Source organism: Perca fluviatilis, chromosome 7 (assembly GCF_010015445.1).
Source record: "Perca fluviatilis chromosome 7, GENO_Pfluv_1.0, whole genome shotgun sequence".
In the NCBI taxonomy this organism is placed as follows: Eukaryota; Metazoa; Chordata; class Actinopteri; order Perciformes; family Percidae; genus Perca; species Perca fluviatilis.
This window is the reverse complement of record NC_053118.1, coordinates 18,486,440-18,503,073: the sequence shown is the minus strand read 5'-3', so window position 1 is coordinate 18,503,073 and position 16,634 is coordinate 18,486,440. Positions and strand designations below refer to the sequence as shown.

At 39.3% G+C, this 16,634-nt stretch overlaps 1 long non-coding RNA gene across 1 annotated transcript; it reads right to left on the bottom strand.

The window, feature by feature from the left end:
- Positions 1-7,729: 7,729 nt before the first annotated feature.
- On the bottom strand, positions 7,730-12,950 carry LOC120562823. Its single transcript, XR_005639851.1, has 2 exons — positions 12,901-12,950; positions 7,730-8,234 (listed from the first exon to the last, which is right to left on the bottom strand). It is a non-coding gene; the product is annotated as an uncharacterized LOC120562823 (long non-coding RNA).
- Between the last annotated feature and the right edge of the window lie 3,684 nt (positions 12,951-16,634).

Here is a 16,634-nt window from a genome sequence, read left to right as displayed (position 1 = left end):
TGACAACAATGCTAATGCCATTTTTTTCGTGTGACGGAATTTCTGTGTTTTGGCCTGTGTGTTATCAAATGCCTGGTTTGACAGCCAGGCTGGGTTGCCAGATATTCCTGTAAAACCGTAAACCCAGTGCGCAACAGCTGTAACGTTATTGCAGCCATGAAAGCAGCTAACAAACTAACGGGATCAACGGAGATAGAGTCTACCCATCCTAAAAAATGGCATGTTTCTAACAATTGCGTGACCAGAGACGTAACAAACCCTGGGTAAATATTGCCGATGTATTTGAAAGATGAAGTCAGCTTAGAGCCCAAAAGGACGCAGTTGGCTAATTTCCTCCTGAACAGGTAAGAATTGGCTTCAGGATAATTTATCACGGCTACTAGGGACGGGCATTTTATGTCAACATTTGTGTATTCACATTGAATTATACAGCTAGAGTACCCGAGTTGGTTACTCGCAAAAACAATTGAGACAGAGCCAGTAAAGTGATCCCAGCTGCTCCTGGCTTATGCCGCCATGCTAACCCTGCTAAATTCTAACGTTACCGGAAGACCAGGTAAGCGGGCCACGACTGTTTACAACATGTAGCCTGTTTAGCGGCCGTATAGCCGACAACGGTGAGTTATTTAAAGCCAAGAGAGGGGGGCTGTAAATTGGGAAGAGAGGACCATGAGTTTGCAGTGTGCTTAGCGATTGTTTCTGTAATTCTAAGCCAATAAAGTGTGTATTTCAGTCGGGCAAGATAGTGGTATTTTTAGCGGTTCCTATCATAATTCTAAGTCGTGGAAGTATGTCTGTCTGGCGGGTGGAGAGGACGACGAGGTTGTGGGTTTTTTTTAGCGGTTCCTACTGTAATTCTAAGAGCGAGACAAGAGCACGGGCTTCTAGGACTGTCAATATAGCCAGCATCTAACGTTAGCTACTCCGCTGTGTTGTGAAGTTATGTCTGGTTATGTTGCTAGACAAGTGCCGTCTAGCAACATTGTTGGATGCTGCGGTCTCAGCCTGGCAACCAACGTGAACTTAGAGTCTGGGGAGGAGGGGGCGGGGGAGACGACTTTCTCCAGTATTTTGAAGTTGTACTGCAGTAACTATTTTAAACCCTAGCTGTCAGTATTACATATTGCACCTTTAAATGTGCCAAGCTATTTATCTGCTTGCTTCTTTTTTTTTTTCAACTTTTTTTTATTTATTTCCTTTCATCTTTCCTTTGGTTTTCCCCCCCATACATTCCATTTCCAGTGATTTATTTTCTCATTTCGTGTCCATTCATCACATATCGTCCATCCTCCAGTCGGTTCTCATTCCCTCACACCGAAGTACGCACACCGGAGGCATCTGGGAGACGACCTCCACCATCACGTTCATGGCTGCTGGAGGAGACGGGGTCAAAAACCTAACCTGTACTGCCATCTCCTGCCGTGGCAAGCAACAAGCCAGCATAGTCCAGATGACTGTGAAGGGTTAGAGCCACACCATTCATCTGTTCTATTCATGTCTGGGTAAGCAGTTTTATCATACATTAAGTTGTGTATATTCCATTTAATTGAGCCTAAAATGTTTCTATATCGCCAGGATCAAGCTCTCGTCTCGGCCATGGCCGTGTCAACACCTGGTTGTAATCATCCTAGCTGCAGTGTTTGGAGTGGTCACACATGGCAATGAGTCAAAAGGTGTAGATTTAACCAAGTGAACAAGCCCAGTTGAGTAAAATAAATGAACTTACCCTCTTCAAACATTTTCAGCTGAATAAACTGGCTTTGTCAGTTGTTATCCCTTCCTTATTTGTGATACAATTATTGAAAAGTTATTTAAAAGTTTTGATTTACAGAATATGATTTTACAGAGCAAACATTGCCAAAAGAATTAAATGTTCAGACAAAGCCTGTGATATGTCTTCAAAATAAAATTATTTGTTTTGTCTATAAGCTTTTTTGGTGTTATCTACAGTAATAATAATGACCCAAAGTGATGTGAAATTGCATAGTTTTACCAACTGAGCTTCCAATTTACTTTTGTGCATCGATGAAGCAATACTAATAATAGTTTGTGTACTGTGGCATGCATTCAAAACACTTCAGGGTGTAGACCGATACAGGTGAACAAGTCATGTAGACTTTTAAATAAACTTAGTTGGCAGAATAAATGCAACGCACAGCAAATCCAACTCCAGACACTTTAATAGTTTAATTAATGTGAAGTTCTTTGTATTTGGCATTCTCTAATATTGTTGGAGTCATGCTGGTGTTTATGCAGAGGTGTAAACAAAAAGAATAGTGTAAAAACAGCCTGTTGGATAAACGTTGTCCACTAGATGGGGTTATACTGTTCATAGTTGAGTCCCACAAAAGTTACCTCTGCTCTCTGCACATTTCCAACAGGTTATACACAAATATCAAATAAATAGTTAGAGATGGGGACAGGCTGAACAGTTAAACGTGTACACGCTGTGATCTAGACTCAACAGCTAATAACCAAGAATGAGGGGCCGTAATAGTTTACCAAAATTATGTTACAGTAAACGCTCGCCAACAGGCCAAATTCCTACCTGCACTAAATCTACATATATTTAAAATAAATACAAATATACCATAAGAGCCTTTTATATATTCACACAAGTCTCAGCACACCCAGATAGGACAGCATTCACACTTCCCTTATAGAACACCCTGAGCTTAATTAAAATAAAGAAGTGATACTGTACACAAATGGGCATTTGTTGCAAATTAGTTTAACATTGAGGGCCCTTTTTGTATTTATTATATAGTAATGTTATTAATGCTCAATCTTTGACACGTTAAAGACCTGCACACTGTGACAGCAAATTATGACATGCTTCAACTTTGAAACGGAGTATCCTTAATGATTATATGAGACAAATGTATTTTAAACGAGACTCAGAAATAATATAGGCCTAGAGCACTTAAGAAAACGCAGAAATACAATCTGAATAAACAGCAGAATCTTAAGATTTTTATTTATTCAGCTTTTATCAGTAACTTCAAAATATTCTTGATAATTAACATTAAAAGTAAGTTTCAGAATAATAATAGCACTCAGAACAAAAACTGTGCATCAGGATGAGCTGTAAAGCTGTGAAATGGTCTATAGGCAACATTCCAAAAAAAAGAAAATGATCCTGGCAAGAGACAAGAGAAAAGACTATTTTACTGAATTATATTTTTATACTTTGCTTGCTAAACTTTCTCAGTCATTGGTTGAAAGGATTGGGACTGGGGTGTGAGCAGCAGTATGAGGCCATGCAAAGATGAGAGAAAAGCTGAGTGGTGATGCTGCCGTCTCCACCAGTTAGGAGAGCATGACCAAAGAGACCAGCGGTGCCACCAGGAGCAGAAGGCCAGCACTTGTGCTGCTGGCGCTGTTGCAGAAGTTCCCCTGACAGCAGCTAATTTCTGTTCCAAGGGCTCCTGTAGTCTGTGTAGTTTGATTTGGGCAAATCGTCTTGGAGGCACAGCCCTTCAGGGTCACTGTTTGACCTCCTGCATTCACTGGGAGAATTAAAATAATGTTAGGGTGAGAACTTAATGTTTTAGTACATCCATTGAAACAGAGTTAGATGTTTAATGCTGTAGGCCTGTTACCCTTTGATGAGATGCAGTAGTCCTCATTCCTCTCACAGTTTAGAGTGTTGGTGCACTTGTTACCATCGCAGTAGAAGCACTTTTTACCATTTGGATTGTATTTGCTGGGATCTGTAGTACAAAACATCCATTGTTCATATTGTTTAGGGCTTCACTTCCCTATTCTTATTCAGTTCCTTTTTCAAAGGTTTCTATCATTGTTCATATTGTTTGTGGATGTAGTTATTCAGATATACAAAATGCAAAGATGTATTCCATTTTTTGTTATCTAATTATCTATTTTATTTTTAGATTATTTATCTAAAAATAATATACAGGAATATTAGATTTCTTTTTTTACATTAAGCTATGATTGGCCTGTAGCTAATAAATCCAGATTGACTTTAACCTGAAAATGTGGTGTTCTCTCTCTCTCTGTCTCTCTCTCAAACCCACACACACACAGCTGCACTGTGGCAGTTTGGGGGTATCGTACCCTTGAGCTCCTCTATAAGAGATGTCTCAGGTTCTGATACATGGACTGGCCTCATCAATTCACAAAACCTACATTCACAATGTCCATATAGCACTATGATGAATATACTGTACATCTTATATATACTGTATGTTTAAAACAAATGTATTGTTTTAATCAGTAAAATCAGTTTTTTTAAATAAATAAGTGCAACCAATACTAACTTTTAAGGAGAGTAGTTTTTGCATTTTAAACAGCTATTGCTTATGCAACTAAAGCATGACCAAAGAGACCAGCGGTTCCCCACCAGGAGCAGAAGGCCAGCACTTGTGCTGCTGGCTGTTGCAGAAGTTCCCCTGACAGCAGCTAATTTCTGTTCCAAGGGCTCCTGTAGTCTGTGTAGTTTGATTTGGGCAAATCGTCTTGGAGGCACAGCCCTTCAGGGTCACTGTTTGACCTCCTGCATTCACTGGGAGAATTAAAATAATGTTAGGGTGAGAACTTAATGTTTTAGTACATCCATTGAAACAGAGTTAGATGTTTAATGCTGTAGGCCTGTTACCCTTTGATGAGATGCAGTAGTCCTCATTCCTCTCACAGTTTAGAGTGTTGGTGCACTTGTTACCATCGCAGTAGAAGCACTTTTTACCATTTGGATTGTATTTGCTGGGATCTGTAGTACAAAACATCCATTGTTCATATTGTTTAGGGCTTCACTTCCCTATTCTTATTCAGTTCCTTTTTCAAAGGTTTCTATCATTGTTCATATTGTTTGTGGATGTAGTTATTCAGATATACAAAATGCAAAGATGTATTCCATTTTTTTGTTATCTAATTATCTATTTTATTTTTAGATTATTTATCTAAAAATAATATACAGGAATATTAGATTTCTTTTTTTTACATTAAGCTATGATTGGCCTGTAGCTAATAAATCCAGATTGACTTTAACCTGAAAATGTGGTGTTCTCTCTCTCTGTCTCTCTCTCTCAAACCCACACACACACAGCTGCACTGTGGCAGTTTGGGGTATCATGCCCTTGAGCTCCTCTATAAGAGATGTCTCAGGTTCTGATACATGGACTGGCCTCATCAATTCACAAAACCTACATTCACAATGTCCATATAGCACTATGATGAATATACTGTACATCTTATATATACTGTATGTTTAAAACAAATGTATTGTTTTAATCAGTAAAATCAGTTTTTTTTTAAATAAATAAGTGCAACCAATACTAACTTTTAAGGAGAGTAGTTTTTGCATTTTAAACAGCTATTGCTTATGCAACTAAAACAGCTTTCATTTAAAAGAAGCGGCTAAATACCAAGAGACAATATACAGTCAGTAAGTTACCAGGGGCAGGTTGGTTGTTGCAGAGATCGGAGGTGCAACACTTGATGGTAGCTATGGTTTGGGAGATTCCGAAGTTGACTGAGTCCTCAAAACACTCTTCCGGCCAAAAAGACAGCTTTTGAGTTGACATTAACAACTTTTGAACCACCTGCAATAAAAGAGGAACCTTTGTAAACTGGGGCGCCCAAAGCAGTTTAACAATAAAAACAATGCAACACAAATTACTATACCTGTATAGGTTTTACTTTGCCCCACACTTTTGACCTGGCAAAGGGCATTCTTTTGATGTATCTGTGCAGGTTCCTGAGATTCCCGGTGCACACTCATAACATTTCAAGGTGTAGGCTGAGAAAACACAAAACTTTCAAAGTTTAAACTTAAAAAAATAATAATTTTGACACCTTAACTCTGAGGTAAAATAACAACAATTATGAGTACAGATACAAAAAACATTTGTTGTACAGTATGAAGGTGGTTGGAAAGTGCAGTTCTGACATTTTTTTGCTTGTTTTTCAACGGAATAGAAAAGAGGTCAAATCCTCCGTGGACGAACAGGTGAAGAACAAAAAGCAATAGCAGTGACAAGTAGAAGTAACCAATAACATGTATCGTTTGGGCATACAGTTGCCTATTGGTATTTGACATGTGACAATCATGTACAATCCTTCTTTTTAGAGATTAAACAGTTTTAAAAAAAAAACAGACAACAAAACAAAAACTTGCCTTTAGGGAGAAGCACAATCCCAAAGATCAGCATCAGGAGATGCATTCTGTGATGGCAGGATACTACTGAGTTTCAGTTTGATCTGTTAAGGGCAAAAGTAGTTCTCCTGAGAAGGGGTTGTCTTCATCCTCAGACCACTCCTTCATACCTCTCTGAGTAGTGACTAAATGTGAATCTTAAAAAGTAAAAACAATAAAAAAAACACCCCTTAAATTAATCTGAAACAAAACTGATGTTTTGTTACCTGCAACAAAAGATTGGGTCAGTGTTTAGTTTTTTACACTTCTATCGGTTCTAAACAGTAGTGTCTTAAAGCTATATAATCGTCACAACACAAACATACATACATACACCGTGTAATTTATTTTTATTTTAAAAATTAAAATGCCACTTCAATGTAGCAGCTTGATGTAATTGCTTTGTATGTATCTAGTATCTTTTTGAGTAATGCTGAGGTTCTTGCAGAGGTTGTGCGACTCTCTTAACCATTGTGTAATCACTCCAGTTAACCTAACAATAAAAATAAATGAAAAGATTTACAGAATCCTTAAAATGAATTACTAAAGGAAGGTAACTGCTGTCTCACAAACAAAAATGCTACAGAAATTAGGAAAGAAAAGAAGAAAAATTAAAAAAATGCAAAGACAAAGACAAAACACAAAATGGCGAGACCATGGGATTTCACATACCTGCCAGAAAAACTGTTTTCCTTCTTAACCTTGTCATGTCACCCATGCATTACGTTCTGTTTGATCTAGTGTCACTTGTCATGGCATATAAATAATAAAAATAACACAAAAATAAGTTTAAAAACAAAGATTTTATTTTGATGTTTGAGTGTCCTCATTTAGGATCTTAGTGGCCTGAAGGTAGAAGCTCCTTCTGATCCTCTCAGTGCTGGCCTCGTGTATCTGGTACTTTTTTCCCTGACCAATTTAGCTTTATGAATATGAAATTTCCCTTATAAAATAAGTTATTGGTATGAGTTTTAGTTTGAGATGTCTCAGGATTACCTCAGCTCCCTGATAAAGGCAGTCAAAATATGAAATTTCATATATCTCCAGCTTAAATTGCAATATCTGCATCGGCCCCAAATGAAAATTTCTGCCGATATGAGGCTTGATGTTCTCTGCAATTAGGTGGAAAAAATATGAGCATATATCAACAATTAGCCAAAGTGAGTTGGAAAACATGGGCATATCAGCCAAAATCCAATGTCATGCATTAGATACAATTTTACCGGTGCCCAGCAGGGACATTTTGTTGGTGCAGAATTTTAATTTATTATGGAAACCCAATGCAACCGCTGCATGTCTTTTCATCTGGCAGTGGGGATCAGGTGTGATTCAACAGTTTTTTTTTATACCAGCACCAACCCTTCAGTTTAATTTCTTTTTGAGCACCAATTTAAGGTTTGTGTTTCCCACAAACAAAAGCTACATAGCATGTCAATGTGGTTATTTCACATTTCCTGTTCCTGCCTTGCTGATGTAGGTTTTATAGCCTCTGTCTTGCAAAAGGTTTTAAAGCAGTATGCCAGTGGAGATATCGTCTTGGTGCTATAATAGAAGAGTGCAATGAAAAAAAAGGAAATTAAAAAGAAAGAATTATATATTTTAATCTGAGAAAACTTGTACACCAAAACTGCAATTACAATAATGGTTTGAAAATTAAAAAAATGTCACATTTTGCTTACACGTGTGCAGACAACTGGTTTCATCTCTCTTTCTCACCACTGCTGTACAGGCTTCAGCTGTGTCTGTTCAACATGGCAGGGATACACCACTTTCTGACACGGAGTGCCAAGAGTCCACAGGTTTTCATTCCCACCAAAGTCTGCAGAAAGGTGTCCTGCTTTATATCAGACTCTTCACCATTGAACGGGCTTCCAGTTTCACTTGTCCCTCATGTAGGGTGCAGACGACCATCTCCACTTTCAGAGCCACAATTATTCTTCATGTGACCTGATTATTGGACATAACAGCTTCAACTGCTATTGGATATGACAGCAGTTCCTCCAAGGTGTTAGCAGAGCAGGCGGCTGTACTCGGAGAGCGCCGAGGACTTTTTCACCCCATCCCAGATACGTAGTGAAACCTGTAAAAACACAACACTTATGCAGACCAGAAATTGTATTCACTTTAATGAAACCAATGTGTTTTAATGGTTTTTGTAAAATTATATGTTTTAGCATTTTGCTTTCAACTGATGTACAGTGTTGCTTTACAAATACTAGTAGTATTACAAGTATTAATAGTAGTATGACACACAAAAGAAATGCTATGTAAATCTCTGTGTTGTTACTACACAAACCTATTCAAATTTAGTGTGTTTCATTGGCAGAAACATACTTTATAATAAATAATATATTTGCAACTACAAACAGCATCAGCAAACCTTTAGAAAAAAATACGTTGTTAGGCTGCACACAGCACAAACAACCACCACTTGATAATCAGGCACCATGTAGCCTACATACATGTATCTTACATACATACAAACCCAGAACAAAAAAAGTTCACAAAGCTGCTCCTGAATCTCATCACATCTTTATAAACTCAGATCTTCTCTCATCTGGACTATTCTGGCTGAACAGTAAATGACCAATGTTCAGAGAGACGTAGGTGAGAAAATCAACTTGAAACTTTTAAAAGTGAGGGGGAAGGAAATGAAGCACTAACTATTAGCAGTTTGGTCATTTGTGTTATCTTAATGTTTGCCTAATCTGAATTATAGTGGCTTTAGTAACCAAACCAAGCTGAAATTGTAAAAGTTATATGAATTTTGAGGGGTGCGGTGAAAGCCAAATTATTAGGCCAAATCATTTACTTTATTGTATGTTACGCCCCTCTAGTTTCCTGTCTCTCTCTATGTTGTCAACTGTAAAAGAAAGGTGTTAAAGGGGTGATAGAATGATTATATAGGGTATTTCACACTGTTCCTTATGGTCTCCTAATGGGGTATGTAACATTAGTTGGGCTGAAAATGGCCTGGTTGATATTTTATTGGCCCCTTATGCATCCCTGTGTTTTGTCCCTATTTGTAACAAGAGCTTTTCTTCCAAATATGGTATGGTCATGAATATTTAGATGAGCTGCGGCGCTGCTTGGTTGAGCCTTAGCCCCGTACACAAAACGTAAGGATGCGCTTGTGATTGGTTGAGCCGAATCACCATACACACACATTAGAGGTCGTGCTGATTGGTTGAGCGATTACCCAATACACACACACATTAGAAACGCAGACAAATCTCATATTCCAGACACTGCAAGGTTTCCTTACCAAATTCACTTCTGAGACTTTTTTATGCGAGAAATCAACTATATAAAGCTCAAATATGGCGAATTGCAAATTTGGTAAAACTGTGTGTCGGAGTTCAGCCGTGGCTGCCTGTGCGCCCGCCCGGCCTGCCTTCCTCCACAGACCCCGGCCTGCTGTGAGCTCGATTGAGCTCCGGCAGCCCACAGCACCTCATACCCGCGCAAAGTCACCGTTTGGCAAATGGACTACTACCAAAACGCGCGCCGCCTGACAGAGCTCCGGGGCCTGCATCTCCTCTCTTCCTGCTAGCTAAATGGCCCGTGTGTGAGTGAGGCGCAGCGGTCAGCAAGCATTTACACCAGCAATCTCTTACCACATGTCACACACATATCACGCCACTTAGCTATACAACATATACCTAAATGTCTTCTAAAACTACCAACGGTGTCCGATTTCAAGTTAATGAATATTTGTGAACTGTAAGGGTTTCGTTAGCTGCGACTGTCCCTTCAATCCTATGTGTACAGATTGCGGCTAGTTAGCTTCATTTTTGGTCGTAATTCGAGTATATTTATAGTTTGAATTTCGTCACGCCACTTATACAACATCTAACAAAATGTTTTATTAAGCTAACAACAGTGTCTGATTTCAAGTTAATGAATATTTGTGAGCTGTAAGGGTTTCGTTAGCTGCGACTGTCCCTTCAATCCTATGTGTACAGACTGCGGCTAGTTTCCGATTTCAAGTTAATGAATTTTTGTGAATTCCAGAGGAATTCTAAGAGGAGGCTAGCTAGCTCTCATTGATAGAGCTCTATCCAACCACAGGCTCTATCAATGAGACTCACGGACAAGCTGCGTTTATTTCCCCAATCGTTTGTTTAAATAACTCAACACATTATAATTACACACATTAAAAGAGTAACTGGAACCTGTGGTAAGAGAATGCTGGCATAACAAGCTCGCTGACCGTGCTTTCACTCACATACACCGGGCATTTAGCTAGCAGGAAGAGGGGAGTTGCAGGCCCTGGAGCTCTGTCAGAGCAGCGGCGTTTCGTAGTTCATTAGCCCAAAACGGTGACTTTCCGGGGTATGGGGTGCCGTGGGCTGCCAGTCGTGACGAGAGCTCAATCGTAGCGCACATCAGGCCGGGGTCTGTGAAGGAAGGCAGGCCGGGCGGTTAGGCAGCAACACAGGCAGCACCAGCCTCTGAAGTCCAAAAGACAAAATTTGCAATTAGACATCAATTTTCGTAAAACGGCCCATATTTGACCTCTACATAGTTGATTTCTCGCATAAAAAAGTCTCAGAAGTGAATTTAATGGTAAAATAGCATATGAACAATGTATAAATTTTCTGAGATCTGCACGACCTAGATTCAAAAGACTAACTGATCTCAGGTCAGTTGTGTAGCCTATGTAAATGTTGGGGCGTGACCGTTCTCAATACACCCACGGCTGTGACAAAGGTTCCGGATTTTGAGATGATTACGCAAGCAACTAGCTTTGTTGAGATTTGCCCGTTTTCCCGCGGCAGTTTCAAAATATGAGATTTTCATAGTAAAGGGGTGTCAATGGGATTTTGAGCTTATATGTATGTCCTATTTACCCACCCGAACTGTCGTTATTCAACTATGACAGGGTAAAATCAGTTTTGCATTCTATCACCCATTTAATGCTAAAAAGAAATACACCTTAAATGTCCCCACATCCCCAGAAGAAATGACACCCTTACTGTAATAACATTTCTAGTGTCGTGTATGGTTGCTTTATTTTGTTTTTGTCCTGTAAAAGACTTCTTTAATGATTAGTTTACGATTGATATTAAAAATTAAAAGTGAGCAAAGAAGAATGTGAATGTGATGCCAGTTCTTCTCAGTGAGGATGGTGTGTGACAGCTGGACGGGGCATGGCCAGTATTTGGCTGCAGAGTTTTGAAACCATGGTGGAGAAGGCAGGATGTCCTCTGTACCCCGGGAGCAGAGAGAAGAGTGGAGGAGACGGGGTCAAAAGCCTAACCTGTACTGCCATCTCCTGGCTCAGCAAGCAACGAGCCAGCACAGTCCAGATGACTGTGAAGGGTTAGAGCCACACAGTTCATCTGTTCTGTTCATGTCTGGATATGCAGTTCTATCATACATTGAGTTATGTATATTACATTTATGAATACATTTAATTGAGCCTAAAATGTTTCTACATCGCCAGGATCAAGCTCTCGGTCATTGCATTTGCAGTGTCAACTCCTGTTTGTAATCATCCTAGCTGCAGTGTTTGGAACAGTCTTCTATAGGAGGAGGTAAACAGGATCCAGGATCCATAATCCATGCAGTGTAATTACACACATGGCAATAAGTCAAAAGGTGTAGGTTTAACCAGGTGAACAAGCCCAGTTGAGTAAAATAAATGAACTGTTATGGTTTTGGTAATTTGTTCTGTGTTTTGTCTTATTGTGCTGGTCTTTTTTTCGGTTTTGTATTTTGCTCTGTTTCCTGTTTTATTTTGACAGTCTGGTTTTCTTATGTTTTTCTCCTGTTTCCCAGCCCTTGTGTCACCTGCCTCTTGTTACCTCGTTAAAGCCATTGACATATATAAAATGGACCAATAGATCCCGTTGCTCTGGACGGAGACCAGTGAAGGCTATTAGAAGCACTTTTGCGGTGATACCTTGCTTTACTGCGCAGCCTCCAACTGACGGAAACAACGTAAATGTGACGTGAGCAACGTGTCTGAAAGTTGTAAGTCTTCTGGTTGCTGTGCCAAGAGAAATCTCAATCATTCCCAATCTTACAGAGACGGAGAGCGGTATATGTTAGGAGATAACATGGGCACAGGCTAATTATTGCTAACTAACATGCTAGTTAACATTAGCAATTAAACCTAAACAGCTAATGTAAGTCGAAACTGCCTGCAAGCTTCTCCTGTACTATACGGTAATTCCTCTACTGTGCGACAGTAAGTCACTTGGTTATGACACAATCATTAGCCTATTTTTACAAAAACGTCTGCTACGGAGCCATAACGTGAGGTACAAGGTAATGGAGCCTTTTATACATTGTCGTGTTTCTTTAGAACTAAACAATGGACAAATAGAGTCTTTAAACGCTTCAGATGTAAAGTTATTCGCAGTCAAGTGACGTAAAAAAAAAATGGTGGTCAGTGGAAGGCTTACAGGAGGTGATACCTTTGTAGCAACAAAATGGGGCCATCGGAGGTTCAAGTTCTGAAGCGAAGCTTACCCCCTTGGTTAAAGCCGTTACATACTAGACACATCCAAGGTGGCGCGCGACATCGTGACGTCAAAATGATGTAATATCCAGCCGCCGCGTCCGATTTATGGCGTGCGAGCCGAGGTCGCGCCATAGACAGTATATAACACAGCTATATAGCACAGCTCTTTTTTTTTCAGCGGCGCGCGACAAAGTGGAAACAGGAGGCCTGAATGAGTTCGCTGACAACCGGATGCGACTCTCAGAGTGACTGCAGGTCTCTCTGGTAAACTTACTGGGTTAAGATGAGTTCTTTTATGGTGAATGAAAGGCTTGATCCGATGAAGTAGATCATTGAATCAAATCGAAGCATTGACGGCAATGCTGCTGCCAGTTGTGCCGTTGTTTACCTTTTTCTTCTTCTTCTAGCCAGTAGAAAGAGCAACATCAGTAGCCTTTGCTCATTAGCGCCACCGGTGTTCAGGAGAAGACTGCAACTAGTGTTGCGACCACCAGCGCAGGTATAAATAGTCACGGCGATTTCATGACGTCATATATGCACGCGCCAGCTCGATTGCGTTTACTGTAAAACACGCTTTACCTCTGTATTTAGTCTTTTTGTTTCCCCTTGTCCTGTGTCAGATTATTCGTTTGGCTATGTCAGTGGATTGCTTACTGCTGTTCTGTGTTTGCCTGTTCCTGTTTTTGGGTTCCTACCTGCTCCGGGTTTTTGTATTTTGCCTGTTCCAGTTTTTGGATTTTGCCATTAAACCTTTGAACGCGCTATGGGAAATATTTATTCATAATTCAAATTGAAAGTCCAAATAGAAAACAAAGCGAAATCAAATTAAAAATATTATTATTTTTTTTATTTTCCATTTGGCTTTGGCTTTGAATTTAATATTTGGCTTTTGAATTTCAAGTTAACATTGGCTTTTAATTTTCATTTAATATTTGGCTTTTGAATTTCAATTTAACATTGGCTTTTCATTTTCATTTAATATTTGGCTTTTGAATTTCAATTTAACATTGGCTTTTCATTTGGATTTAATATTTGGCTTTTGAATTTTTTTTAAATTTTTTTTTATTTTGACTTGACACATGTCAATGTAAATGAGGAGGCGTGCCAAAGGCTGGTGGGAGGGTCTGAAACAAAAAGGGGTGCAGAGGCACCTTATGAACAGCAGGGGGAGCTGACTGCTGAGGAGCACACTGTTAAGCATCTGTCTGCAGCTTCACCACCGCGTTGGCGGGGGGGGGGCCTCTTATTTCACATGATAGAAAATGATGATGTAGGCTAAACACAAATGACATTCCATGCAACAACAGTGAAGTTTTCATGTAGTTACTATATTTGGGCAAGACACACATTTGGTGTCTGAGCCCACCCCTGCCCACTGCCGCGCCTGCCCTGGTGTGGTGGTATTTTGTGTGTGGCGTGGGTGAATGCAGAAATGAGATATCTTTTGAATGAGCCAATACATAGATTTTTAGGAAAATCCTGCATAGTATGCCTTTATCAGTTACATTTTGTCTGTCCTTGTCAGGGAGATTTAGTGTGCTGGCTTCTCCTCATAACCAAGTTGGCATTGTTCATTGATCTCAACTCAAAGTAGTTTATTTTAAGGGATCTGTACAGCTTTTTAGGAGCTTAGGTTAACTGGAATGATTACATTTCTAACAGTTTGGAGTGTCACACAAACCCTGCAAGAACTTCAGCATGACTCAAAATTATATTCGAGAATGCTAAATACAAAGAACTTCACATACGGCTTAAAGTGGTTTGAATTTAATTTGATACATGTTACATGTATTCTATTCTGTTCATAGATTGTAAACATAATGGATGCAGCATCAGTGACGTCACCCATTGGTTTGTTGACTGCCATTTTGAACCAGGGAGTTTGCATCTTGTATAGAGACCATAGACTGTATTATATTAATGGACAGAGCATGGTAGGCGTCACCCATTGGTTTGTGGAGATCTGCTATGAGTCGTCTAGTTTGCCGTTACGGGGGCAGACATCCTGGTTGCGGATGCCCTTACACTCTACGTTACGTTACACACTTTCACTGGCAATCACATCATAGCCACGCCCTAAAACACCCCCTGCTTTATCGTCGATTTTAAAATCGGCGATAAACCATAATTCAAAAAATAAAACATCATTCTGTATTGCAGAAGACTTAACTAGCGATTGAGACCATAAACTAATTATGAAAATGTTTACTGATGTAATAAATCAAGTGAGAAGTGGATCACTTTCTCATAGACTTCTACAGAAACCAACCTCCTTTTGCAACCCGCGATGTACGCCCCTGCTAGAATTCAGATAGAATGCAGGTTTAAGGCACTTTGCTGCACATTGGCCGAACCGGATGCTTTGTCCATTAATATTATACAGTCTACAATAGAGACAGAGCGCATTTAAGTCCCGCCCCACTGGAGGGGAAACAACTCACGCTCTCCAATGACTTGTATAACGAAAAGGTTCCTCTTAGTCAATTTTGTCTGCTAGCAAACAGAAAACAATTGCCTAAAGGCTGTTGTGTGGTTATGTGAACTACCAAGAATGTAAAGAACCCATAACTTAAGTTTTTATAAGCTGCCGACCCGAAAAACTGAGCTTCCAATATTTATATGTACTTTTGTGCATCGATGAAACAATACTACTAATAATAGTTGTGTACTGTGATATGCATTCAAAACACTTCAGGGTGTAGACTGATACAGGTGAACAAGTCATGTAAACTTTTAAATTAACTTTGTTGGCAGAATATATGCAACACCCAGCAAATTAAATTCCAGACATTTTAATAGCTAATTAATGTGAAGTTCTTTGTATTTGGCATTCTCTAATATCTTTCGAGTCGTGCGTTGTTTGTGCAGAGGTGTAAACAAACAGAAAGTTAAAAAATTTATCTGAAAAGCTCTTGAATGGTCTAAAACAGCTTGTTAGATAAAGGTTGTCCACTAGATGGGGCTATACTGTTCATAGTTCATTCCCACAAAAGTTACCTCTACTCTCCACAAATTTCCAGCAGGTTATACACAAATATCAAATAAATACACGGGCTGAACAGTTGAATGTGTACACACTGTGATCTAGACTCAACAGCTAATAACCAGGAATGAGGGGCTGTAATAGTTTACCAAAACTGTGTTACAGTAAACACTCACCAACAGGTCAAATTCCTACCTGCACTAAATTTATGAATATTTTATATATACTGTATATAAATATACCATAAAAAAGGACCCTTTATACATTCACACAAGTCTCAGCACACCCAGATAGGGCAGCATTCACACTTTCCTTCTAGAACAACCTGAGCTTAAAAAAGAAATGATACTGTACACAAATGGGCATTTGTTGCCAATTAGTTTATGATTGAGTAACATTGAGAGCCCTTTCTGTATTTATTATATATTAATGTGTGTTAGGAAACAGGTCTCAAATGCTCAATCTTTGACACGTTAAAGACCTGCATACACTGACAGCAAATTATGACATGCTTCAACTTTGAAACTGAGTATCCTTATTGATTATATGAGACAAATTTATATTAAACGAGACAAGGGGTGCAACTACCCAGTGTCAGAGGGGTATGCAGCAACAATTTTGGCGCTTATGTTTTCAAAATTCCACTCCTGCTGCAAAGAAAATTCCATCACACAACAAATAAATAAATAAGTGTACCATCATCATGTATGGGGTTTAAATAATAAAGGTTTATTTTAAAGTATTTTTCAGTATTTTGTTTCCTGTGTCTTGCTTCAGGGCTGCATCAGGTCGCACTGCATAGACGTGTGTGTGTGTATATTTGTGTGTGTGTGTGTTCGTGTGTGTGTTTGTTTGCGTGAGAGAGTGTAAAGTGGGTTCTTAGTTCCTACCTGACTGACTGACTCCATATGTACTAAGCAGCCCTTGTTGGCCAAATACTGTAGCTAGTTTTGTCATTCACATAGCAATCAGACTGAACTGAATTTGGCATCAACAACATGACTTTGAATACTTTATTCTAGACC